Below are 24,924 nucleotides of genomic sequence, written 5' to 3' on the forward strand. Positions count from 1 at the left end.
GGGGTTAAACGCAGTGAGAACCCGTTATTTTATTTTGATAGATCGGGCATTTTCTGACACAGCAATACCTAATGTATTTATGATTTTTACTGATTATTTATATCAGCTCTAGGGAAAGGGGGGTGATTAGAGCTTTTATTTATTTATTTATTATCTTTTTTTTTTTTTTTACTTTTTTTTTCAGACTCCCTAGGGTACTTTAACAAGAGGTTGTCTGATCTATCCCATCATGTTCTGCCATACTACAGTATGGCAGTATATCGGGATTTTCCTCCTCATTCATTACTATGTGCTGAGGGCACATTGTAATGAAAGGGTTAAAACAAGACAGACTCAGCATGGCGACAGATCGCCGCTCCTCGATGACGTCATGGGGAGAAACAATCCTCGGCAAGATGGCGGCTCCCATGTGCTGCCATTTTTTTGAAGCCGCCCGAAGCTTTGCCAGCACCGACCGTGGGTGTTACCGATAAGTCTTTGCTGCAATATGCAACAAAGACTTACTGGCTATGGAGAGGGCTCAGCCTGTGAGGCCGGCATGTGACATACTATTACGGCATGTGACATACTATTACGTCACATGTCGGTAAAGGGTTAAAAATGTAAATTTGGGCATCTTTTTTTTTCCCGTTTTTTGGCATACGGGATCAAAACTATTGTAGGTTTGTAGTCTGGGTTGGTACAAATTTGGAGGTACAAAATGTGTGTGGTTTTACTTTTTGTTTTTTTTGGGGGGGTGGGCGTTTTTTGTGGGTTTTTTTATTTGCTTTGTGAGAGGGCACTGACTGAACTCTTATATAATGTACTATGCTGCTTAATATTATCTTTAACAGACACCCATCAAGACAGCTATCCTATAGGAAATCCTAGGGTCCTTCTGCGCGACTGCTGCGCGACACCTTTGGCACGCCATGATCGTTGCTGCAGGGAGGGGGGTGATGGGGTTAAACACCCGGGATATGATCCTGATCCCAGGTGTTAGTGGCAGGGTTTGGCTGTGAGAACACGGCCCGGTACCAGCAGAACCCGATGTCCTGCAATCTTCTTCTGATACATCTTCGTAAAAGTCATTACGGCGGTCATGAAGGGGTTAAGGCTGCATTCACTTGGCATTAATTATCAATGTGTCTGGCATTCCCCATATTGTGAGAGGAATCCTCGCTGATTCTGCTCGGGATATAGGGCGAGTAACTTCATGTGGAAACTGGCAGACACAATGGCCTCCTATAGACTTCAAAGAGGGTGATGGAAAATCTGTAGCACAATCCTCAATGTGAACAGACCCTAAGCATTTGTACCTCTCCAGTCAGTCCGTATAGACTTTAGATTAAAGCTTTTTCCTCATCAATGCTGTAAAATATGGAACGCTTCACGAATTTGCGTGTCATCCTTGCGCAGGGGCCATGCTAATCTTCTCTGTATCGTTCCAATTTTAGTATATGTGCTGCCGAAGCGAGCACAGACCCCTGGCCTCCCCCATCAGTATATATAGTCCCCGGAGGGGGGGAGTTATACATTATGGAGAGGTCACTCCATATACATTACACCCATCATCTTCATTGGATCATAACTCTCATTCTCCACAACTGTCTAGAGTTTTCCTTCTTAAATATATAAAAGTGCAAATAAAACGACACAAACGTATTAAACAGAATATGCAAAATAGATAAATAGCCCCAGAGGATGCTGGGAGCACCGGTCTTTGTCTTGTAAAAAGGGCGGGAAAAAGGTAAAAACAAAGGGAAACCCCAAACATTCCCTTGTTTCCCTTTGTTGGGTCTGTGGTTTCCAGGGTCCGGTCTGAATACTGTATTATCTCATCCGGGGGCTGCAGTTATTTCGGACTCTGAGACTCTGACGGGTCTTGTTATCTGTAGTTTGGGGTCTATATTCTGCTGTTTATTTAGAGGGTCTGGTCTAGGATATGTATTTGTTCAGATGTGATTTGGGGTCTGTACTGGGGTTTGTATTATTATTACTATTAGCTCATAGGGTTTTTCTGAGGCTTTCATTTTCGGGTTTGGGGTATGAATAAGTCATAGGTGTCTGTTCTGGGGTCCTTCAGGTCCTTCGGGTATCAGGTCCTTCCCACTTTTCCTCGATTGACCCGCCTCTTCTCCCAGGATCCTCTGGGACTGGCAAATTTGCATCTTCTGGTGTCACAGCGTTGAATATCCCATATCCCCGTTACCTATAAGTTGCCCGATAATAAATGAAGAAACTATAGAAACGTTATAGAATGAGGGTTGTCATATATTATAGGTTCCTGGTGTAAATCCTGAAGAAGATCTCTCCATAATGTATAACTCCCCCCCTCCGGGGACTATATATACTGATGGGGGAGGCCAGGGGTCTGTGCTCGCTTCGGCAGCACATATACTAAAATTGGAACGATACAGAGAAGATTAGCATGGCCCCTGCGCAAGGATGACACGCAAATTCGTGAAGCGTTCCATATTTTGCACCAATTTCTCATGTCTGCGCCGTCCTTCATTCAGTTTTTTTCATTATTAAGGTAATAAATCGCTAAGTTTTTGCTATAGACACCATTTTGTACAATAATACATTATTTACCTCAAGATTTTACCTCAGAAAGTAGGTTTTTACATGTCATGTGAGCGAGACTGTAACATATTTTGCACCAATTTCTCATGTCGGCACCGTGCTTCATACAGTTTTTTCATTATTAAGGTAATAAATCGTTACGGTTTTGCGATAGACACCATTTTGTACAATAATACATTATTTACCTCATGATTTTACCTCAGAAAGTAAGTTTTTACATGTCATGTGAGCGACCCTGTATCATGTACACAAACTGCGCGCCACATCTGCCCCTGGCTTTTCCCCAAAATTGTATTTCAAACTCATCCGCCTAAATGTGAGGTCTTGGGGTGCGTTTGTGTGAGGTTTGCGCCACAGATTTGTTGATGGGAAATTCAGTGTTGATATTTTAACCCTTTCTCTGCACTCATTTTCCACGTTAATGCCAGTTTTCCCGCCAAAACAGCGGATTTAAAGAAAGAGCGCAAATCTGACATGGTTTTTAATAAAAATATTCCGCCTTTATCATCAAATCAAAATAACATTTTAAAAAGTTCTCTAGGTCAATACACTTTACAGCCACACCAAATCAAAAGGGATTTTTTTCTTAGGCTACATTCAGATGGCCGCTGCCCGCCTGTTGGGTGCCGTGAGCCCATTGTGATGTATGGGGGACGTATATCGCCCATATATACGTCGGCCGTATATACGCCCCCCATACATTCGTGTGAATATAGCCTTAGTTTGAGGTCTTATTTTTTGCTAAAAGACCCGCACATTTTATTTGTACACACTTGGGGATCATAAAGTTTTTTGATCCTGATTAAGATAATTTTTTGTGTGGTGATGGATAATTAACCCCTTAACGACCTAGCCCTTTTTTGTTTTTTCATTTCTATTTTTCACTCCTCACCTTCAAAAATCTATAACTTTTTTTATTTTTCCATGTAAAGACCTGCGTGACGGCTTGTTTTCTGCATAACAAATTACACTTCATAGTAATGGTATTGAATATTCCATGCCATGTACTGGGAAGCGGGAAAAAAATTCCAAATGCAGTGAAATTGGTAAATAAAAACCCACATTTACACCATTTTCTTGTGGGCTTGGATTTTACGGATTTCACTGTGCGCCCCAAATAACATGTCTACTTTATTCTTTGGGTCAGTACGATAACAGGGATTACAAATTTGTATAGGTTTTATAATGTGTTCATACATTTACAAAAATTAAAACCTCCTGTACAAAAGAAAAAAGGATTTTTGCATCTGGCGCTAATAACTTTTTCATATTTCTGTGTATGGACCTGTGGGTGGTGTCATTTTTTTGCGACTTTTGATGACATTTTCACTGCTACCATGACGGCCTTTTGATCACTTTTTAAAGAATTTTTAATATTTTTTGAAATGGCAAAAAAGTGCCATTTTCGACTTTGGCCGCAATTTTTTGTTATGGGGTTAAACGCAGTGAGAACCCGTTATTTTATTTTGATAGATCGGGCATTTTCTGACACAGCAATACCTAATGTATTTATGATTTTTACTGATTATTTATATCAGCTCTAGGGAAAGGGGGGTGATTAGAGCTTTTATTTATTTAATTATTATCTTTTTTTTTTTTTTACTTTTTTTTTCAGACTCCCTAGGGTACTTTAACAAGAGGTTGTCTGATCTATCCCATCATGTTCTGCCATACTACAGTATGGCAGTATATCGGGATTTTCCTCCTCATTCATTACTATGTGCTGAGGGCACATTGTAATGAAAGGGTTAAAACAAGACAGACTCAGCATGGCGACAGATCGCCGCTCCTCGATGACGTCATGGGGAGAAACAATCCTCGGCAAGATGGCGGCTCCCATGTGCTGCCATTTTTTTGAAGCCGCCCGAAGCTTTGCCAGCACCGACCGTGGGTGTTACCGATAAGTCTTTGCTGCAATATGCAACAAAGACTTACTGGCTATGGAGAGGGCTCAGCCTGTGAGGCCGGCATGTGACATACTATTACGGCATGTGACATACTATTACGTCACATGTCGGTAAAGGGTTAAAAATGTAAATTTGGGCATCTTTTTTTTTCCCGTTTTTTGGCATACGGGATCAAAACTATTGTAGGTTTGTAGTCTGGGTTGGTACAAATTTGGAGGTACAAAATGTGTGTGGTTTTACTTTTTGTTTTTTTTGGGGGGGTGGGCGTTTTTTGTGGGTTTTTTTATTTGCTTTGTGAGAGGGCACTGACTGAACTCTTATATAATGTACTATGCTGCTTAATATTATCTTTAACAGACACCCATCAAGACAGCTATCCTATAGGAAATCCTAGGGTCCTTCTGCGCGACTGCTGCGCGACACCTTTGGCACGCCATGATCGTTGCTGCAGGGAGGGGGGTGATGGGGTTAAACACCCGGGATATGATCCTGATCCCAGGTGTTAGTGGCAGGGTTTGGCTGTGAGAACACGGCCCGGTACCAGCAGAACCCGATGTCCTGCAATCTTCTTCTGATACATCTTCGTAAAAGTCATTACGGCGGTCATGAAGGGGTTAAGGCTGCATTCACTTGGCATTAATTATCAATGTGTCTGGCATTCCCCATATTGTGAGAGGAATCCTCGCTGATTCTGCTCGGGATATAGGGCGAGTAACTTCATGTGGAAACTGGCAGACACAATGGCCTCCTATAGACTTCAAAGAGGGTGATGGAAAATCTGTAGCACAATCCTCAATGTGAACAGACCCTAAGCATTTGTACCTCTCCAGTCAGTCCGTATAGACTTTAGATTAAAGCTTTTTCCTCATCAATGCTGTAAAATATGGAACGCTTCACGAATTTGCGTGTCATCCTTGCGCAGGGGCCATGCTAATCTTCTCTGTATCGTTCCAATTTTAGTATATGTGCTGCCGAAGCGAGCACAGACCCCTGGCCTCCCCCATCAGTATATATAGTCCCCGGAGGGGGGGAGTTATACATTATGGAGAGGTCACTCCATATACATTACACCCATCATCTTCATTGGATCATAACTCTCATTCTCCACAACTGTCTAGAGTTTTCCTTCTTAAATATATAAAAGTGCAAATAAAACGACACAAACGTATTAAACAGAATATGCAAAATAGATAAATAGCCCCAGAGGATGCTGGGAGCACCGGTCTTTGTCTTGTAAAAAGGGCGGGAAAAAGGTAAAAACAAAGGGAAACCCCAAACATTCCCTTGTTTCCCTTTGTTGGGTCTGTGGTTTCCAGGGTCCGGTCTGAATACTGTATTATCTCATCCGGGGGCTGCAGTTATTTCGGACTCTGAGACTCTGACGGGTCTTGTTATCTGTAGTTTGGGGTCTATATTCTGCTGTTTATTTAGAGGGTCTGGTCTAGGATATGTATTTGTTCAGATGTGATTTGGGGTCTGTACTGGGGTTTGTATTATTATTACTATTAGCTCATAGGGTTTTTCTGAGGCTTTCATTTTCGGGTTTGGGGTATGAATAAGTCATAGGTGTCTGTTCTGGGGTCCTTCAGGTCCTTCGGGTATCAGGTCCTTCCCACTTTTCCTCGATTGACCCGCCTCTTCTCCCAGGATCCTCTGGGACTGGCAAATTTGCATCTTCTGGTGTCACAGCGTTGAATATCCCATATCCCCGTTACCTATAAGTTGCCCGATAATAAATGAAGAAACTATAGAAACGTTATAGAATGAGGGTTGTCATATATTATAGGTTCCTGGTGTAAATCCTGAAGAAGATCTCTCCATAATGTATAACTCCCCCCCTCCGGGGACTATATATACTGATGGGGGAGGCCAGGGGTCTGTGCTCGCTTCGGCAGCACATATACTAAAATTGGAACGATACAGAGAAGATTAGCATGGCCCCTGCGCAAGGATGACACGCAAATTCGTGAAGCGTTCCATATTTTGCACCAATTTCTCATGTCTGCGCCGTCCTTCATTCAGTTTTTTTCATTATTAAGGTAATAAATCGCTAAGTTTTTGCTATAGACACCATTTTGTACAATAATACATTATTTACCTCAAGATTTTACCTCAGAAAGTAGGTTTTTACATGTCATGTGAGCGAGACTGTAACATATTTTGCACCAATTTCTCATGTCGGCACCGTGCTTCATACAGTTTTTTCATTATTAAGGTAATAAATCGTTACGGTTTTGCGATAGACACCATTTTGTACAATAATACATTATTTACCTCATGATTTTACCTCAGAAAGTAAGTTTTTACATGTCATGTGAGCGACCCTGTATCATGTACACAAACTGCGCGCCACATCTGCCCCTGGCTTTTCCCCAAAATTGTATTTCAAACTCATCCGCCTAAATGTGAGGTCTTGGGGTGCGTTTGTGTGAGGTTTGCGCCACAGATTTGTTGATGGGAAATTCAGTGTTGATATTTTAACCCTTTCTCTGCACTCATTTTCCACGTTAATGCCAGTTTTCCCGCCAAAACAGCGGATTTAAAGAAAGAGCGCAAATCTGACATGGTTTTTAATAAAAATATTCCGCCTTTATCATCAAATCAAAATAACATTTTAAAAAGTTCTCTAGGTCAATACACTTTACAGCCACACCAAATCAAAAGGGATTTTTTTCTTAGGCTACATTCAGATGGCCGCTGCCCGCCTGTTGGGTGCCGTGAGCCCATTGTGATGTATGGGGGACGTATATCGCCCATATATACGTCGGCCGTATATACGCCCCCCATACATTCGTGTGAATATAGCCTTAGTTTGAGGTCTTATTTTTTGCTAAAAGACCCGCACATTTTATTTGTACACACTTGGGGATCATAAAGTTTTTTGATCCTGATTAAGATAATTTTTTGTGTGGTGATGGATAATTAACCCCTTAACGACCTAGCCCTTTTTTGTTTTTTCATTTCTATTTTTCACTCCTCACCTTCAAAAATCTATAACTTTTTTTATTTTTCCATGTAAAGACCTGCGTGACGGCTTGTTTTCTGCATAACAAATTACACTTCATAGTAATGGTATTGAATATTCCATGCCATGTACTGGGAAGCGGGAAAAAAATTCCAAATGCAGTGAAATTGGTAAATAAAAACCCACATTTACACCATTTTCTTGTGGGCTTGGATTTTACGGATTTCACTGTGCGCCCCAAATAACATGTCTACTTTATTCTTTGGGTCAGTACGATAACAGGGATTACAAATTTGTATAGGTTTTATAATGTGTTCATACATTTACAAAAATTAAAACCTCCTGTACAAAAGAAAAAAGGATTTTTGCATCTGGCGCTAATAACTTTTTCATATTTCTGTGTATGGACCTGTGGGTGGTGTCATTTTTTTGCGACTTTTGATGACATTTTCACTGCTACCATGACGGCCTTTTGATCACTTTTTAAAGAATTTTTAATATTTTTTGAAATGGCAAAAAAGTGCCATTTTCGACTTTGGCCGCAATTTTTTGTTATGGGGTTAAACGCAGTGAGAACCCGTTATTTTATTTTGATAGATCGGGCATTTTCTGACACAGCAATACCTAATGTATTTATGATTTTTACTGATTATTTATATCAGCTCTAGGGAAAGGGGGGTGATTAGAGCTTTTATTTATTTAATTATTATCTTTTTTTTTTTTTTACTTTTTTTTTCAGACTCCCTAGGGTACTTTAACAAGAGGTTGTCTGATCTATCCCATCATGTTCTGCCATACTACAGTATGGCAGTATATCGGGATTTTCCTCCTCATTCATTACTATGTGCTGAGGGCACATTGTAATGAAAGGGTTAAAACAAGACAGACTCAGCATGGCGACAGATCGCCGCTCCTCGATGACGTCATGGGGAGAAACAATCCTCGGCAAGATGGCGGCTCCCATGTGCTGCCATTTTTTTGAAGCCGCCCGAAGCTTTGCCAGCACCGACCGTGGGTGTTACCGATAAGTCTTTGCTGCAATATGCAACAAAGACTTACTGGCTATGGAGAGGGCTCAGCCTGTGAGGCCGGCATGTGACATACTATTACGGCATGTGACATACTATTACGTCACATGTCGGTAAAGGGTTAAAAATGTAAATTTGGGCATCTTTTTTTTTCCCGTTTTTTGGCATACGGGATCAAAACTATTGTAGGTTTGTAGTCTGGGTTGGTACAAATTTGGAGGTACAAAATGTGTGTGGTTTTACTTTTTGTTTTTTTTGGGGGGGTGGGCGTTTTTTGTGGGTTTTTTTATTTGCTTTGTGAGAGGGCACTGACTGAACTCTTATATAATGTACTATGCTGCTTAATATTATCTTTAACAGACACCCATCAAGACAGCTATCCTATAGGAAATCCTAGGGTCCTTCTGCGCGACTGCTGCGCAACACCTTTGGCACGCCATGATCGTTGCTGCAGGGAGGGGGGTGATGGGGTTAAACACCCGGGATATGATCCTGATCCCAGGTGTTAGTGGCAGGGTTTGGCTGTGAGAACACGGCCCGGTACCAGCAGAACCCGATGTCCTGCAATCTTCTTCTGATACATCTTCGTAAAAGTCATTACGGCGGTCATGAAGGGGTTAAGGCTGCATTCACTTGGCATTAATTATCAATGTGTCTGGCATTCCCCATATTGTGAGAGGAATCCTCGCTGATTCTGCTCGGGATATAGGGCGAGTAACTTCATGTGGAAACTGGCAGACACAATGGCCTCCTATAGACTTCAAAGAGGGTGACGGAAAATCTGTAGCACAATCCTCAATGCGAACAGACCCTAAGCATTTGTACCTCTCCAGTCAGTCCGTATAGACTTTAGATTAAAGCTTTTTCCTCATCAATGCTGTAAAATATGGAACGCTTCACGAATTTGCGTGTCATCCTTGCGCAGGGGCCATGCTAATCTTCTCTGTATCGTTCCAATTTTAGTATATGTGCTGCCGAAGCGAGCACAGACCCCTGGCCTCCCCCATCAGTATATATAGTCCCCGGAGGGGGGGAGTTATACATTATGGAGAGGTCACTCCATATACATTACACCCATCATCTTCATTGGATCATAACTCTCATTCTCCACAACTGTCTAGAGTTTTCCTTCTTAAATATATAAAAGTGCAAATAAAACGACACAAACGTATTAAACAGAATATGCAAAATAGATAAATAGCCCCAGAGGATGCTGGGAGCACCGGTCTTTGTCTTGTAAAAAGGGCGGGAAAAAGGTAAAAACAAAGGGAAACCCCAAACATTCCCTTGTTTCCCTTTGTTGGGTCTGTGGTTTCCAGGGTCCGGTCTGAATACTGTATTATCTCATCCGGGGGCTGCAGTTATTTCGGACTCTGAGACTCTGACGGGTCTTGTTATCTGTAGTTTGGGGTCTATATTCTGCTGTTTATTTAGAGGGTCTGGTCTAGGATATGTATTTGTTCAGATGTGATTTGGGGTCTGTACTGGGGTTTGTATTATTATTACTATTAGCTCATAGGGTTTTTCTGAGGCTTTCATTTTCGGGTTTGGGGTATGAATAAGTCATAGGTGTCTGTTCTGGGGTCCTTCAGGTCCTTCGGGTATCAGGTCCTTCCCACTTTTCCTCGATTGACCCGCCTCTTCTCCCAGGATCCTCTGGGACTGGCAAATTTGCATCTTCTGGTGTCACAGCGTTGAATATCCCATATCCCCGTTACCTATAAGTTGCCCGATAATAAATGAAGAAACTATAGAAACGTTATAGAATGAGGGTTGTCATATATTATAGGTTCCTGGTGTAAATCCTGAAGAAGATCTCTCCATAATGTATAACTCCCCCCCTCCGGGGACTATATATACTGATGGGGGAGGCCAGGGGTCTGTGCTCGCTTCGGCAGCACATATACTAAAATTGGAACGATACAGAGAAGATTAGCATGGCCACTGCGCAAGGATGACACGCAAATTCGTGAAGCGTTCCATATTTTGCACCAATTTCTCATGTCTGCGCCGTCCTTCATTCAGTTTTTTTCATTATTAAGGTAATAAATCGCTAAGTTTTTGCTATAGACACCATTTTGTACAATAATACATTATTTACCTCAAGATTTTACCTCAGAAAGTAGGTTTTTACATGTCATGTGAGCGAGACTGTAACATATTTTGCACCAATTTCTCATGTCGGCACCGTGCTTCATACAGTTTTTTCATTATTAAGGTAATAAATCGTTACGGTTTTGCGATAGACACCATTTTGTACAATAATACATTATTTACCTCATGATTTTACCTCAGAAAGTAAGTTTTTACATGTCATGTGAGCGACCCTGTATCATGTACACAAACTGCGCGCCACATCTGCCCCTGGCTTTTCCCCAAAATTGTATTTCAAACTCATCCGCCTAAATGTGAGGTCTTGGGGTGCGTTTGTGTGAGGTTTGCGCCACAGATTTGTTGATGGGAAATTCAGTGTTGATATTTTAACCCTTTCTCTGCACTCATTTTCCACGTTAATGCCAGTTTTCCCGCCAAAACAGCGGATTTAAAGAAAGAGCGCAAATCTGACATGGTTTTTAATAAAAATATTCCGCCTTTATCATCAAATCAAAATAACATTTTAAAAAGTTCTCTAGGTCAATACACTTTACAGCCACACCAAATCAAAAGGGATTTTTTTCTTAGGCTACATTCAGATGGCCGCTGCCCGCCTGTTGGGTGCCGTGAGCCCATTGTGATGTATGGGGGACGTATATCGCCCATATATACGTCGGCCGTATATACGCCCCCCATACATTCGTGTGAATATAGCCTTAGTTTGAGGTCTTATTTTTTGCTAAAAGACCCGCACATTTTATTTGTACACACTTGGGGATCATAAAGTTTTTTGATCCTGATTAAGATAATTTTTTGTGTGGTGATGGATAATTAACCCCTTAACGACCTAGCCCTTTTTTGTTTTTTCATTTCTATTTTTCACTCCTCACCTTCAAAAATCTATAACTTTTTTTATTTTTCCATGTAAAGACCTGCGTGACGGCTTGTTTTCTGCATAACAAATTACACTTCATAGTAATGGTATTGAATATTCCATGCCATGTACTGGGAAGCGGGAAAAAAATTCCAAATGCAGTGAAATTGGTAAATAAAAACCCACATTTACACCATTTTCTTGTGGGCTTGGATTTTACGGATTTCACTGTGCGCCCCAAATAACATGTCTACTTTATTCTTTGGGTCAGTACGATAACAGGGATTACAAATTTGTATAGGTTTTATAATGTGTTCATACATTTACAAAAATTAAAACCTCCTGTACAAAAGAAAAAAGGATTTTTGCATCTGGCGCTAATAACTTTTTCATATTTCTGTGTATGGACCTGTGGGTGGTGTCATTTTTTTGCGACTTTTGATGACATTTTCACTGCTACCATGACGGCCTTTTGATCACTTTTTAAAGAATTTTTAATATTTTTTGAAATGGCAAAAAAGTGCCATTTTCGACTTTGGCCGCAATTTTTTGTTATGGGGTTAAACGCAGTGAGAACCCGTTATTTTATTTTGATAGATCGGGCATTTTCTGACACAGCAATACCTAATGTATTTATGATTTTTACTGATTATTTATATCAGCTCTAGGGAAAGGGGGGTGATTAGAGCTTTTATTTATTTATTTATTATCTTTTTTTTTTTTTTTACTTTTTTTTTCAGACTCCCTAGGGTACTTTAACAAGAGGTTGTCTGATCTATCCCATCATGTTCTGCCATACTACAGTATGGCAGTATATCGGGATTTTCCTCCTCATTCATTACTATGTGCTGAGGGCACATTGTAATGAAAGGGTTAAAACAAGACAGACTCAGCATGGCGACAGATCGCCGCTCCTCGATGACGTCATGGGGAGAAACAATCCTCGGCAAGATGGCGGCTCCCATGTGCTGCCATTTTTTTGAAGCCGCCCGAAGCTTTGCCAGCACCGACCGTGGGTGTTACCGATAAGTCTTTGCTGCAATATGCAACAAAGACTTACTGGCTATGGAGAGGGCTCAGCCTGTGAGGCCGGCATGTGACATACTATTACGGCATGTGACATACTATTACGTCACATGTCGGTAAAGGGTTAAAAATGTAAATTTGGGCATCTTTTTTTTTCCCGTTTTTTGGCATACGGGATCAAAACTATTGTAGGTTTGTAGTCTGGGTTGGTACAAATTTGGAGGTACAAAATGTGTGTGGTTTTACTTTTTGTTTTTTTTGGGGGGGTGGGCGTTTTTTGTGGGTTTTTTTATTTGCTTTGTGAGAGGGCACTGACTGAACTCTTATATAATGTACTATGCTGCTTAATATTATCTTTAACAGACACCCATCAAGACAGCTATCCTATAGGAAATCCTAGGGTCCTTCTGCGCGACTGCTGCGCGACACCTTTGGCACGCCATGATCGTTGCTGCAGGGAGGGGGGTGATGGGGTTAAACACCCGGGATATGATCCTGATCCCAGGTGTTAGTGGCAGGGTTTGGCTGTGAGAACACGGCCCGGTACCAGCAGAACCCGATGTCCTGCAATCTTCTTCTGATACATCTTCGTAAAAGTCATTACGGCGGTCATGAAGGGGTTAAGGCTGCATTCACTTGGCATTAATTATCAATGTGTCTGGCATTCCCCATATTGTGAGAGGAATCCTCGCTGATTCTGCTCGGGATATAGGGCGAGTAACTTCATGTGGAAACTGGCAGACACAATGGCCTCCTATAGACTTCAAAGAGGGTGACGGAAAATCTGTAGCACAATCCTCAATGCGAACAGACCCTAAGCATTTGTACCTCTCCAGTCAGTCCGTATAGACTTTAGATTAAAGCTTTTTCCTCATCAATGCTGTAAAATATGGAACGCTTCACGAATTTGCGTGTCATCCTTGCGCAGGGGCCATGCTAATCTTCTCTGTATCGTTCCAATTTTAGTATATGTGCTGCCGAAGCGAGCACAGACCCCTGGCCTCCCCCATCAGTATATATAGTCCCCGGAGGGGGGGAGTTATACATTATGGAGAGGTCACTCCATATACATTACACCCATCATCTTCATTGGATCATAACTCTCATTCTCCACAACTGTCTAGAGTTTTCCTTCTTAAATATATAAAAGTGCAAATAAAACGACACAAACGTATTAAACAGAATATGCAAAATAGATAAATAGCCCCAGAGGATGCTGGGAGCACCGGTCTTTGTCTTGTAAAAAGGGCGGGAAAAAGGTAAAAACAAAGGGAAACCCCAAACATTCCCTTGTTTCCCTTTGTTGGGTCTGTGGTTTCCAGGGTCCGGTCTGAATACTGTATTATCTCATCCGGGGGCTGCAGTTATTTCGGACTCTGAGACTCTGACGGGTCTTGTTATCTGTAGTTTGGGGTCTATATTCTGCTGTTTATTTAGAGGGTCTGGTCTAGGATATGTATTTGTTCAGATGTGATTTGGGGTCTGTACTGGGGTTTGTATTATTATTACTATTAGCTCATAGGGTTTTTCTGAGGCTTTCATTTTCGGGTTTGGGGTATGAATAAGTCATAGGTGTCTGTTCTGGGGTCCTTCAGGTCCTTCGGGTATCAGGTCCTTCCCACTTTTCCTCGATTGACCCGCCTCTTCTCCCAGGATCCTCTGGGACTGGCAAATTTGCATCTTCTGGTGTCACAGCGTTGAATATCCCATATCCCCGTTACCTATAAGTTGCCCGATAATAAATGAAGAAACTATAGAAACGTTATAGAATGAGGGTTGTCATATATTATAGGTTCCTGGTGTAAATCCTGAAGAAGATCTCTCCATAATGTATAACTCCCCCCCTCCGGGGACTATATATACTGATGGGGGAGGCCAGGGGTCTGTGCTCGCTTCGGCAGCACATATACTAAAATTGGAACGATACAGAGAAGATTAGCATGGCCCCTGCGCAAGGATGACACGCAAATTCGTGAAGCGTTCCATATTTTGCACCAATTTCTCATGTCTGCGCCGTCCTTCATTCAGTTTTTTTCATTATTAAGGTAATAAATCGCTAAGTTTTTGCTATAGACACCATTTTGTACAATAATACATTATTTACCTCAAGATTTTACCTCAGAAAGTAGGTTTTTACATGTCATGTGAGCGAGACTGTAACATATTTTGCACCAATTTCTCATGTCGGCACCGTGCTTCATACAGTTTTTTCATTATTAAGGTAATAAATCGTTACGGTTTTGCGATAGACACCATTTTGTACAATAATACATTATTTACCTCATGATTTTACCTCAGAAAGTAAGTTTTTACATGTCATGTGAGCGACCCTGTATCATGTACACAAACTGCGCGCCACATCTGCCCCTGGCTTTTCCCCAAAATTGTATTTCAAACTCATCCGCCTAAATGTGAGGTCTTGGGGTGCGTTTGTGTGAGGTTTGCGCCACAGATTTGTTGATGGGAAATTCAGTGTTGATATTTTAACCCTTTCTCTGCACTCATTTTCCACGTTAATGCCAGTTTTCCCGCCAAAACAGCGGATTTAAAGAAAGAGCGCAAATCTGACATGGTTTTTAATAAAAATATTCCGCCTTTATCATCAAATCAAAATAACATTTTAAAAAGTTCTCTAGGTCAATACACTTTACAGCCACACCAAATCAAAAGGGATTTTTTTCTTAGGCTACATTCAGATGGCCGCTGCCCGCCTGTTGGGTGCCGTGAGCCCATTGTGATGTATGGGGGACGTATATCGCCCATATATACGTCGGCCGTATATACGCCCCCCATACATTCGTGTGAATATAGCCTTAGTTTGAGGTCTTATTTTTTGCTAAAAGACCCGCACATTTTATTTGTACACACTTGGGGATCATAAAGTTTTTTGATCCTGATTAAGATAATTTTTTGTGTGGTGATGGATAATTAACCCCTTAACGACCTAGCCCTTTTTTGTTTTTTCATTTCTATTTTTCACTCCTCACCTTCAAAAATCTATAACTTTTTTTATTTTTCCATGTAAAGACCTGCGTGACGGCTTGTTTTCTGCATAACAAATTACACTTCATAGTAATGGTATTGAATATTCCATGCCATGTACTGGGAAGCGGGAAAAAAATTCCAAATGCAGTGAAATTGGTAAATAAAAACCCACATTTACACCATTTTCTTGTGGGCTTGGATTTTACGGATTTCACTGTGCGCCCCAAATAACATGTCTACTTTATTCTTTGGGTCAGTACGATAACAGGGATTACAAATTTGTATAGGTTTTATAATGTGTTCATACATTTACAAAAATTAAAACCTCCTGTACAAAAGAAAAAAGGATTTTTGCATCTGGCGCTAATAACTTTTTCATATTTCTGTGTATGGACCTGTGGGTGGTGTCATTTTTTTGCGACTTTTGATGACATTTTCACTGCTACCATGACGGCCTTTTGATCACTTTTTAAAGAATTTTTAATATTTTTTGAAATGGCAAAAAAGTGCCATTTTCGACTTTGGCCGCAATTTTTTGTTATGGGGTTAAACGCAGTGAGAACCCGTTATTTTATTTTGATAGATCGGGCATTTTCTGACACAGCAATACCTAATGTATTTATGATTTTTACTGATTATTTATATCAGCTCTAGGGAAAGGGGGGTGATTAGAGCTTTTATTTATTTATTTATTATCTTTTTTTTTTTTTACTTTTTTTTTCAGACTCCCTAGGGTACTTTAACAAGAGGTTGTCTGATCTATCCCATCATGTTCTGCCATACTACAGTATGGCAGTATATCGGGATTTTCCTCCTCATTCATTACTATGTGCTGAGGGCACATTGTAATGAAAGGGTTAAAACAAGACAGACTCAGCATGGCGACAGATCGCCGCTCCTCGATGACGTCATGGGGAGAAACAATCCTCGGCAAGATGGCGGCTCCCATGTGCTGCCATTTTTTTGAAGCCGCCCGAAGCTTTGCCAGCACCGACCGTGGGTGTTACCGATAAGTCTTTGCTGCAATATGCAACAAAGACTTACTGGCTATGGAGAGGGCTCAGCCTGTGAGGCCGGCATGTGACATACTATTACGGCATGTGACATACTATTACGTCACATGTCGGTAAAGGGTTAAAAATGTAAATTTGGGCATCTTTTTTTTTCCCGTTTTTTGGCATACGGGATCAAAACTATTGTAGGTTTGTAGTCTGGGTTGGTACAAATTTGGAGGTACAAAATGTGTGTGGTTTTACTTTTTGTTTTTTTTGGGGGGGTGGGCGTTTTTTGTGGGTTTTTTTATTTGCTTTGTGAGAGGGCACTGACTGAACTCTTATATAATGTACTATGCTGCTTAATATTATCTTTAACAGACACCCATCAAGACAGCTATCCTATAGGAAATCCTAGGGTCCTTCTGCGCGACTGCTGCGCGACACCTTTGGCACGCCATGATCGTTGCTGCAGGGAGGGGGGTGATGGGGTTAAACACCCGGGATATGATCCTGATCCCAGGTGTTAGTGGCAGGGTTTGGCTGTGAGAACACGGCCCGGTACCAGCAGAACCCGATGTCCTGCAATCTTCTTCTGATACATCTTCGTAAAAGTCATTACGGCGGTCATGAAGGGGTTAAGGCTGCATTCACTTGGCATTAATTATCAATGTGTCTGGCATTCCCCATATTGTGAGAGGAATCCTCGCTGATTCTGCTCGGGATATAGGGCGAGTAACTTCATGTGGAAACTGGCAGACACAATGGCCTCCTATAGACTTCAAAGAGGGTGACGGAAAATCTGTAGCACAATCCTCAATGCGAACAGACCCTAAGCATTTGTACCTCTCCAGTCAGTCCGTATAGACTTTAGATTAAAGCTTTTTCCTCATCAATGCTGTAAAATATGGAACGCTTCACGAATTTGCGTGTCATCCTTGCGCAGGGGCCATGCTAATCTTCTCTGTATCGTTCCAATTTTAGTATATGTGCTGCCGAAGCGAGCACAGACCCCTGGCCTCCCCCATCAGTATATATAGTCCCCGGAGGGGGGGAGTTATACATTATGGAGAGGTCACTCCATATACATTACACCCATCATCTTCATTGGATCATAACTCTCATTCTCCACAACTGTCTAGAGTTTTCCTTCTTAAATATATAAAAGTGCAAATAAAACGACACAAACGTATTAAACAGAATATGCAAAATAGATAAATAGCCCCAGAGGATGCTGGGAGCACCGGTCTTTGTCTTGTAAAAAGGGCGGGAAAAAGGTAAAAACAAAGGGAAACCCCAAACATTCCCTTGTTTCCCTTTGTTGGGTCTGTGGTTTCCAGGGTCCGGTCTGAATACTGTATTATCTCATCCGGGGGCTGCAGTTATTTCGGACTCTGAGACTCTGACGGGTCTTGTTATCTGTAGTTTGGGGTCTATATTCTGCTGTTTATTTAGAGGGTCTGGTCTAGGATATGTATTTGTTCAGATGTGATTTGGGGTCTGTACTGGGGTTTGTATTATTATTACTATTAGCTCATAGGGTTTTTCTGAGGCTTTCATTTTCGGGTTTGGGGTATGAATAAGTCATAGGTGTCTGTTCTGGGGTCCTTCAGGTCCTTCGGGTATCAGGTCCTTCCCACTTTTCCTCGATTGACCCGCCTCTTCTCCCAGGATCCTCTGGGACTGGCAAATTTGCATCTTCTGGTGTCACAGCGTTGAATATCCCATATCCCCGTTACCTATAAGTTGCCCGATAATAAATGAAGAAACTATAGAAACGTTATAGAATGAGGGTTGTCATATATTATAGGTTCCTGGTGTAAATCCTGAAGAAGATCTCTCCATAATGTATAACTCCCCCCCTCCGGGGACTATATATACTGATGGGGGAGGCCAGGGGTCTGTGCTCGCTTCGGCAGCACATATACTAAAATTGGAACGATACAGAGAAGATTAGCATGGCCACTGCGCAAGGATGACACGCAAATTCGTGAAGCGTTCCATATTTTGCACCAATTTCTCATGTCTGCGCCGTCCTTCATTCAGTTTTTTTCATTATTAAGGTAATAAATCGCTAAGTTTTTGCTATAGACACCATTTTGTACAATAATACATTATTTACCTCAAGATTTTACCTCAGAAAGTAGGTTTTTACATGTCATGTGAGCGAGACTGTAACATATTTTGCACCAATTTCTCATGTCGGCACCGTGCTTCATACAGTTTTTTCATTATTAAGGTAATAAATCGTTACGGTTTTGCGATAGACACCATTTTGTACAATAATACATTATTTACCTCATGATTTTACCTCAGAAAGTAAGTTTTTACATGTCATGTGAGCGACCCTGTATCATGTACACAAACTGCGCGCCACATCTGCCCCTGGCTTTTCCCCAAAATTGTATTTCAAACTCATCCGCCTAAATGTGAGGTCTTGGGGTGCGTTTGTGTGAGGTTTGCGCCACAGATTTGTTGATGGGAAATTCAGTGTTGATATTTTAACCCTTTCTCTGCACTCATTTTCCACGTTAATGCCAGTTTTCCCGCCAAAACAGCGGATTTAAAGAAAGAGCGCAAATCTGACATGGTTTTTAATAAAAATATTCCGCCTTTATCATCAAATCAAAATAACATTTTAAAAAGTTCTCTAGGTCAATACACTTTACAGCCACACCAAATCAAAAGGGATTTTTTTCTTAGGCTACATTCAGATGGCCGCTGCCCGCCTGTTGGGTGCCGTGAGCCCATTGTGATGTATGGGGGACGTATATCGCCCATATATACGTCGGCCGTATATACGCCCCCCATACATTCGTGTGAATATAGCCTTAGTTTGAGGTCTTATTTTTTGCTAAAAGACCCGCACATTTTATTTGTACACACTTGGGGATCATAAAGTTTTTTGATCCTGATTAAGATAATTTTTTGTGTGGTGATGGATAATTAACCCCTTAACGACCTAGCCCTTTTTTGTTTTTTCATTTCTATTTTTCACTCCTCACCTTCAAAAATCTATAACTTTTTTTATTTTTCCATGTAAAGACCTGCGTGACGGCTTGTTTTCTGCATAACAAATTACACTTCATAGTAATGGTATTGAATATTCCATGCCATGTACTGGGAAGCGGGAAAAAAATTCCAAATGCAGTGAAATTGGTAAATAAAAACCCACATTTACACCATTTTCTTGTGGGCTTGGATTTTACGGATTTCACTGTGCGCCCCAAATAACATGTCTACTTTATTCTTTGGGTCAGTACGATAACAGGGATTACAAATTTGTATAGGTTTTATAATGTGTTCATACATTTACAAAAATTAAAACCTCCTGTACAAAAGAAAAAAGGATTTTTGCATCTGGCGCTAATAACTTTTTCATATTTCTGTGTATGGACCTGTGGGTGGTGTCATTTTTTTGCGACTTTTGATGACATTTTCACTGCTACCATGACGGCCTTTTGATCACTTTTTAAAGAATTTTTAATATTTTTTGAAATGGCAAAAAAGTGCCATTTTCGACTTTGGCCGCAATTTTTTGTTATGGGGTTAAACGCAGTGAGAACCCGTTATTTTATTTTGATAGATCGGGCATTTTCTGACACAGCAATACCTAATGTATTTATGATTTTTACTGATTATTTATATCAGCTCTAGGGAAAGGGGGGTGATTAGAGCTTTTATTTATTTATTTATTATCTTTTTTTTTTTTTTTACTTTTTTTTTCAGACTCCCTAGGGTACTTTAACAAGAGGTTGTCTGATCTATCCCATCATGTTCTGCCATACTACAGTATGGCAGTATATCGGGATTTTCCTCCTCATTCATTACTATGTGCTGAGGGCACATTGTAATGAAAGGGTTAAAACAAGACAGACTCAGCATGGCGACAGATCGCCGCTCCTCGATGACGTCATGGGGAGAAACAATCCTCGGCAAGATGGCGGCTCCCATGTGCTGCCATTTTTTTGAAGCCGCCCGAAGCTTTGCCAGCACCGACCGTGGGTGTTACCGATAAGTCTTTGCTGCAATATGCAACAAAGACTTACTGGCTATGGAGAGGGCTCAGCCTGTGAGGCCGGCATGTGACATACTATTACGGCATGTGACATACTATTACGTCACATGTCGGTAAAGGGTTAAAAATGTAAATTTGGGCATCTTTTTTTTTCCCGTTTTTTGGCATACGGGATCAAAACTATTGTAGGTTTGTAGTCTGGGTTGGTACAAATTTGGAGGTACAAAATGTGTGTGGTTTTACTTTTTGTTTTTTTTGGGGGGGTGGGCGTTTTTTGTGGGTTTTTTTATTTGCTTTGTGAGAGGGCACTGACTGAACTCTTATATAATGTACTATGCTGCTTAATATTATCTTTAACAGACACCCATCAAGACAGCTATCCTATAGGAAATCCTAGGGTCCTTCTGCGCGACTGCTGCGCGACACCTTTGGCACGCCATGATCGTTGCTGCAGGGAGGGGGGTGATGGGGTTAAACACCCGGGATATGATCCTGATCCCAGGTGTTAGTGGCAGGGTTTGGCTGTGAGAACACGGCCCGGTACCAGCAGAACCCGATGTCCTGCAATCTTCTTCTGATACATCTTCGTAAAAGTCATTACGGCGGTCATGAAGGGGTTAAGGCTGCATTCACTTGGCATTAATTATCAATGTGTCTGGCATTCCCCATATTGTGAGAGGAATCCTCGCTGATTCTGCTCGGGATATAGGGCGAGTAACTTCATGTGGAAACTGGCAGACACAATGGCCTCCTATAGACTTCAAAGAGGGTGACGGAAAATCTGTAGCACAATCCTCAATGCGAACAGACCCTAAGCATTTGTACCTCTCCAGTCAGTCCGTATAGACTTTAGATTAAAGCTTTTTCCTCATCAATGCTGTAAAATATGGAACGCTTCACGAATTTGTGTGTCATCCTTGCGCAGGGGCCATGCTAATCTTCTCTGTATCGTTCCAATTTTAGTATATGTGCTGCCGAAGCGAGCACAGACCCCTGGCCTCCCCCATCAGTATATATAGTCCCCGGAGGGGGGGAGTTATACATTATGGAGAGGTCACTCCATATACATTACACCCATCATCTTCATTGGATCATAACTCTCATTCTCCACAACTGTCTAGAGTTTTCCTTCTTAAATATATAAAAGTGCAAATAAAACGACACAAACGTATTAAACAGAATATGCAAAATAGATAAATAGCCCCAGAGGATGCTGGGAGCACCGGTCTTTGTCTTGTAAAAAGGGCGGGAAAAAGGTAAAAACAAAGGGAAACCCCAAACATTCCCTTGTTTCCCTTTGTTGGGTCTGTGGTTTCCAGGGTCCGGTCTGAATACTGTATTATCTCATCCGGGGGCTGCAGTTATTTCGGACTCTGAGACTCTGACGGGTCTTGTTATCTGTAGTTTGGGGTCTATATTCTGCTGTTTATTTAGAGGGTCTGGTCTAGGATATGTATTTGTTCAGATGTGATTTGGGGTCTGTACTGGGGTTTGTATTATTATTACTATTAGCTCATAGGGTTTTTCTGAGGCTTTCATTTTCGGGTTTGGGGTATGAATAAGTCATAGGTGTCTGTTCTGGGGTCCTTCAGGTCCTTCGGGTATCAGGTCCTTCCCACTTTTCCTCGATTGACCCGCCTCTTCTCCCAGGATCCTCTGGGACTGGCAAATTTGCATCTTCTGGTGTCACAGCGTTGAATATCCCATATCCCCGTTACCTATAAGTTGCCCGATAATAAATGAAGAAACTATAGAAACGTTATAGAATGAGGGTTGTCATATATTATAGGTTCCTGGTGTAAATCCTGAAGAAGATCTCTCCATAATGTATAACTCCCCCCTTCCGGGGACTATATATACTGATGGGGGAGGCCAGGGGTCTGTGCTCGCTTCGGCAGCACATATACTAAAATTGGAACGATACAGAGAAGATTAGCATGGCCCCTGCGCAAGGATGACACGCAAATTCGTGAAGCGTTCCATATTTTGCACCAATTTCTCATGTCTGCGCCGTCCTTCATTCAGTTTTTTTCATTATTAAGGTAATAAATCGCTAAGTTTTTGCTATAGACACCATTTTGTACAATAATACATTATTTACCTCAAGATTTTACCTCAGAAAGTAGGTTTTTACATGTCATGTGAGCGAGACTGTAACATATTTTGCACCAATTTCTCATGTCGGCACCGTGCTTCATACAGTTTTTTCATTATTAAGGTAATAAATCGTTACGGTTTTGCGATAGACACCATTTTGTACAATAATACATTATTTACCTCATGATTTTACCTCAGAAAGTAAGTTTTTACATGTCATGTGAGCGACCCTGTATCATGTACACAAACTGCGCGCCACATCTGCCCCTGGCTTTTCCCCAAAATTGTATTTCAAACTCATCCGCCTAAATGTGAGGTCTTGGGGTGCGTTTGTATCCCGGACGAGACGAGGTCAAGTTCTCGCTGTACATGGACGACGTGACGGTCTTCTGCTCCAACTGGAGCTCGGTGACGGCGCTCGTCCAGACCTGCGAGGAGTTCGGACAGGCTTCGGGGGTAAAAGTCATCTGCGGGAAGTCGGAGGCCATGCTTTTCGGAGACTGGCAGCTTGCTTCTTCTACCCCCTTCCCCTTCACCATTCAGCAGGACTTCATGAAAGTTCTGGGAGTCTGGTTCGGGAAGGAAGGCGCAGCCCTGAAGACCTGGCAAGAATGCTTGGCCAAAGTCAACACCAGAGTCACCCTGTGGAGCCTCAGACACCTGTCCTTGGAGGGGAAGACGCTCGTCCTGCGTAACGAGCTGCTGTCCGTACTCCAGTACGTGGCTCAGGCGTGGCCGCCCCCGGCCCCCGTCTGCAAGGCCGTTACCAGGACCGTTTTTCATTTTGTTTGGGGCCCAAAGATGGACCGGGTCAAGCAAGCGGCCATGTTCAAGGAGCCAAGCAAGGGGGGCAAAGGTGTCCACGACATCTCCACTTTGCTCTGGATCTTCTTTGTTTGCGACTGCATGCGCAGGACCCTGAGGAACTCTGCAAGATCCGCGGGAAAGTCCATGTCCCGCTTTTTCCTCCTGCCCCTCTGGAAAGGGCTCGGCTGGGACAAGTGGGACAGCTCCATCCCTTTCAACTGGGACGCGCCCTGGTACTACGGCCAGGCCGTCCGCTTCGTGAGGGAGCACCAACTGGAGGGACTAAAGCCCGACCTGTGGAAACCAAAGACCGTGCACAAGCTCATCCAAGCCAAAGATTTGTTGGAATTTGTCCCAGGAGTCACCCAGGACACGGCCCAGGCGGTCTGGGCCAACGTGTCCTGGGCCAGACTGCTCAACAGCCACAAGGACATCTTGTGGATGGCCATCCAAGGGGGGCTGCCCCTGCGGGTCTTCACGTATGCCCGAAGACTGAGCAATACCCCCTATTGCCCCAGGACGGAAGAGACTCCCCTGCACCTGTTTTGGGGAGCCCCATTTTCAAGACTCTGTGCCAAGGAGCTCCATGACGCACCTTGCAGTGCTTTATGGGCTGTTCCAGAGCACTCATGCCATAGAGGATATCCAGGCCGCCTGGCTCCTTATAAACTGCTATAAGGACACCATCTGGTACGCCAGAAGACTCCTCACTTGGCACAAGACAGCCTTGACAATACCAGCCTGTTGGATTATTCACTAGCAGGGAGACAAGAAGGAGAAGCCCCACTCAGAAGCTCCTCCCCTCTCTGCTAAAATTTACAAAGCGGCGGCGGCGACGACGACACTGCAATGCCTTAGCAGGAGTCTATGTCTTATCTGTGAGGACACAGTATGAACAAGCCAGGCTAACACCTAACTGGATTTGGACCCCCTGCTGTGAGCCAGGATCGCCTTCCCGGGCGCCCACCGCCTCCCTCAGGGAGAATCCAGGCGAAAGCCGCTTTTTTGGACTTTACAAGACATCTACGCTCTGCACAAGTTCAGGACTTTGGTATAAAATGCTAGACTTAGATTAGGTGTGTTAGGAATTGCAGGCTGTGTTTATCTGGCAGAAAACACTCACTTTTCACTGGATTTGGACTTTTACAGGGGATTCTGGGTCACGCATACATTATGTAAGGAAGTGGACTTTTGCTAGGTTCCCTTCCTTATTTTTCCCCCTTCTGTGTCTGTCTTTCAATAAAGCTTCGGGCAAGTGTTACCCCCACCCCTTCCACCCCGCACCCCTTCCCCTTCCACCCCGCACCCCTTCCCCTTCCACCCCGCACCCCGCACCCCTTCCCCTTCCACCCCGCACCCCTTTCCGTTTCTACACTTTGTCATCGCCGTAATTGAAATGCAATGCGCGTTTAGTTAGGTCTATTGAGCGAGCAGTGTGCTAGTATAGTGTTATTATACCACAGTTGAAGATTATACTCCTGTGTGCTGTCAATACCATGTATGAATCTTAGTTTATTGTATATGCTGTGTCATTGTCTGTGCTGTGAGACAGTATACACTGTGTCT

At 42.4% G+C, this 24,924-nt stretch overlaps 12 non-coding genes across 12 annotated transcripts; 6 read left to right on the plus strand and 6 right to left on the minus strand.

The window, feature by feature from the left end:
- Positions 1 to 1,353: 1,353 nt before the first annotated feature.
- Positions 1,354 to 1,460, minus strand: LOC140066480 (U6 spliceosomal RNA). Its single transcript, XR_011848322.1, has one exon. It is a non-coding gene; the product is annotated as a U6 spliceosomal RNA (small nuclear RNA).
- Positions 1,461 to 2,355: 895 nt separating this feature from the next.
- On the plus strand, positions 2,356 to 2,462 carry LOC140066548 (U6 spliceosomal RNA). Its single transcript, XR_011848389.1, has one exon. It is a non-coding gene; the product is annotated as a U6 spliceosomal RNA (small nuclear RNA).
- A 2,887-nt stretch (positions 2,463 to 5,349) lies between these two features.
- LOC140066481 (U6 spliceosomal RNA) lies at positions 5,350 to 5,456 on the minus strand. Its single transcript, XR_011848323.1, has one exon. It is a non-coding gene; the product is annotated as a U6 spliceosomal RNA (small nuclear RNA).
- Positions 5,457 to 6,351: 895 nt separating this feature from the next.
- LOC140066549 (U6 spliceosomal RNA) lies at positions 6,352 to 6,458 on the plus strand. Its single transcript, XR_011848390.1, has one exon. It is a non-coding gene; the product is annotated as a U6 spliceosomal RNA (small nuclear RNA).
- Positions 6,459 to 9,345: 2,887 nt separating this feature from the next.
- LOC140066483 (U6 spliceosomal RNA) lies at positions 9,346 to 9,452 on the minus strand. The gene has a single exon (XR_011848325.1). It is a non-coding gene; the product is annotated as a U6 spliceosomal RNA (small nuclear RNA).
- An 895-nt stretch (positions 9,453 to 10,347) lies between these two features.
- LOC140066565 (U6 spliceosomal RNA) lies at positions 10,348 to 10,454 on the plus strand. Its single transcript, XR_011848406.1, has one exon. It is a non-coding gene; the product is annotated as a U6 spliceosomal RNA (small nuclear RNA).
- Positions 10,455 to 13,342: 2,888 nt separating this feature from the next.
- On the minus strand, positions 13,343 to 13,449 carry LOC140066484 (U6 spliceosomal RNA). The gene has a single exon (XR_011848326.1). It is a non-coding gene; the product is annotated as a U6 spliceosomal RNA (small nuclear RNA).
- An 895-nt stretch (positions 13,450 to 14,344) lies between these two features.
- Positions 14,345 to 14,451, plus strand: LOC140066550 (U6 spliceosomal RNA). The gene has a single exon (XR_011848391.1). It is a non-coding gene; the product is annotated as a U6 spliceosomal RNA (small nuclear RNA).
- Positions 14,452 to 17,337: 2,886 nt separating this feature from the next.
- Positions 17,338 to 17,444, minus strand: LOC140066485 (U6 spliceosomal RNA). Its single transcript, XR_011848327.1, has one exon. It is a non-coding gene; the product is annotated as a U6 spliceosomal RNA (small nuclear RNA).
- Positions 17,445 to 18,339: 895 nt separating this feature from the next.
- On the plus strand, positions 18,340 to 18,446 carry LOC140066566 (U6 spliceosomal RNA). The gene has a single exon (XR_011848407.1). It is a non-coding gene; the product is annotated as a U6 spliceosomal RNA (small nuclear RNA).
- A 2,888-nt stretch (positions 18,447 to 21,334) lies between these two features.
- Positions 21,335 to 21,441, minus strand: LOC140066486 (U6 spliceosomal RNA). The gene has a single exon (XR_011848328.1). It is a non-coding gene; the product is annotated as a U6 spliceosomal RNA (small nuclear RNA).
- Positions 21,442 to 22,336: 895 nt separating this feature from the next.
- On the plus strand, positions 22,337 to 22,443 carry LOC140066552 (U6 spliceosomal RNA). Its single transcript, XR_011848393.1, has one exon. It is a non-coding gene; the product is annotated as a U6 spliceosomal RNA (small nuclear RNA).
- Positions 22,444 to 24,924: the final 2,481 nt, after the last annotated feature.

The sequence above is a fragment of the Engystomops pustulosus genome, chromosome 6, assembly GCF_040894005.1.
Source record: "Engystomops pustulosus chromosome 6, aEngPut4.maternal, whole genome shotgun sequence".
Classification (NCBI taxonomy): Eukaryota; Metazoa; Chordata; class Amphibia; order Anura; family Leptodactylidae; genus Engystomops; species Engystomops pustulosus.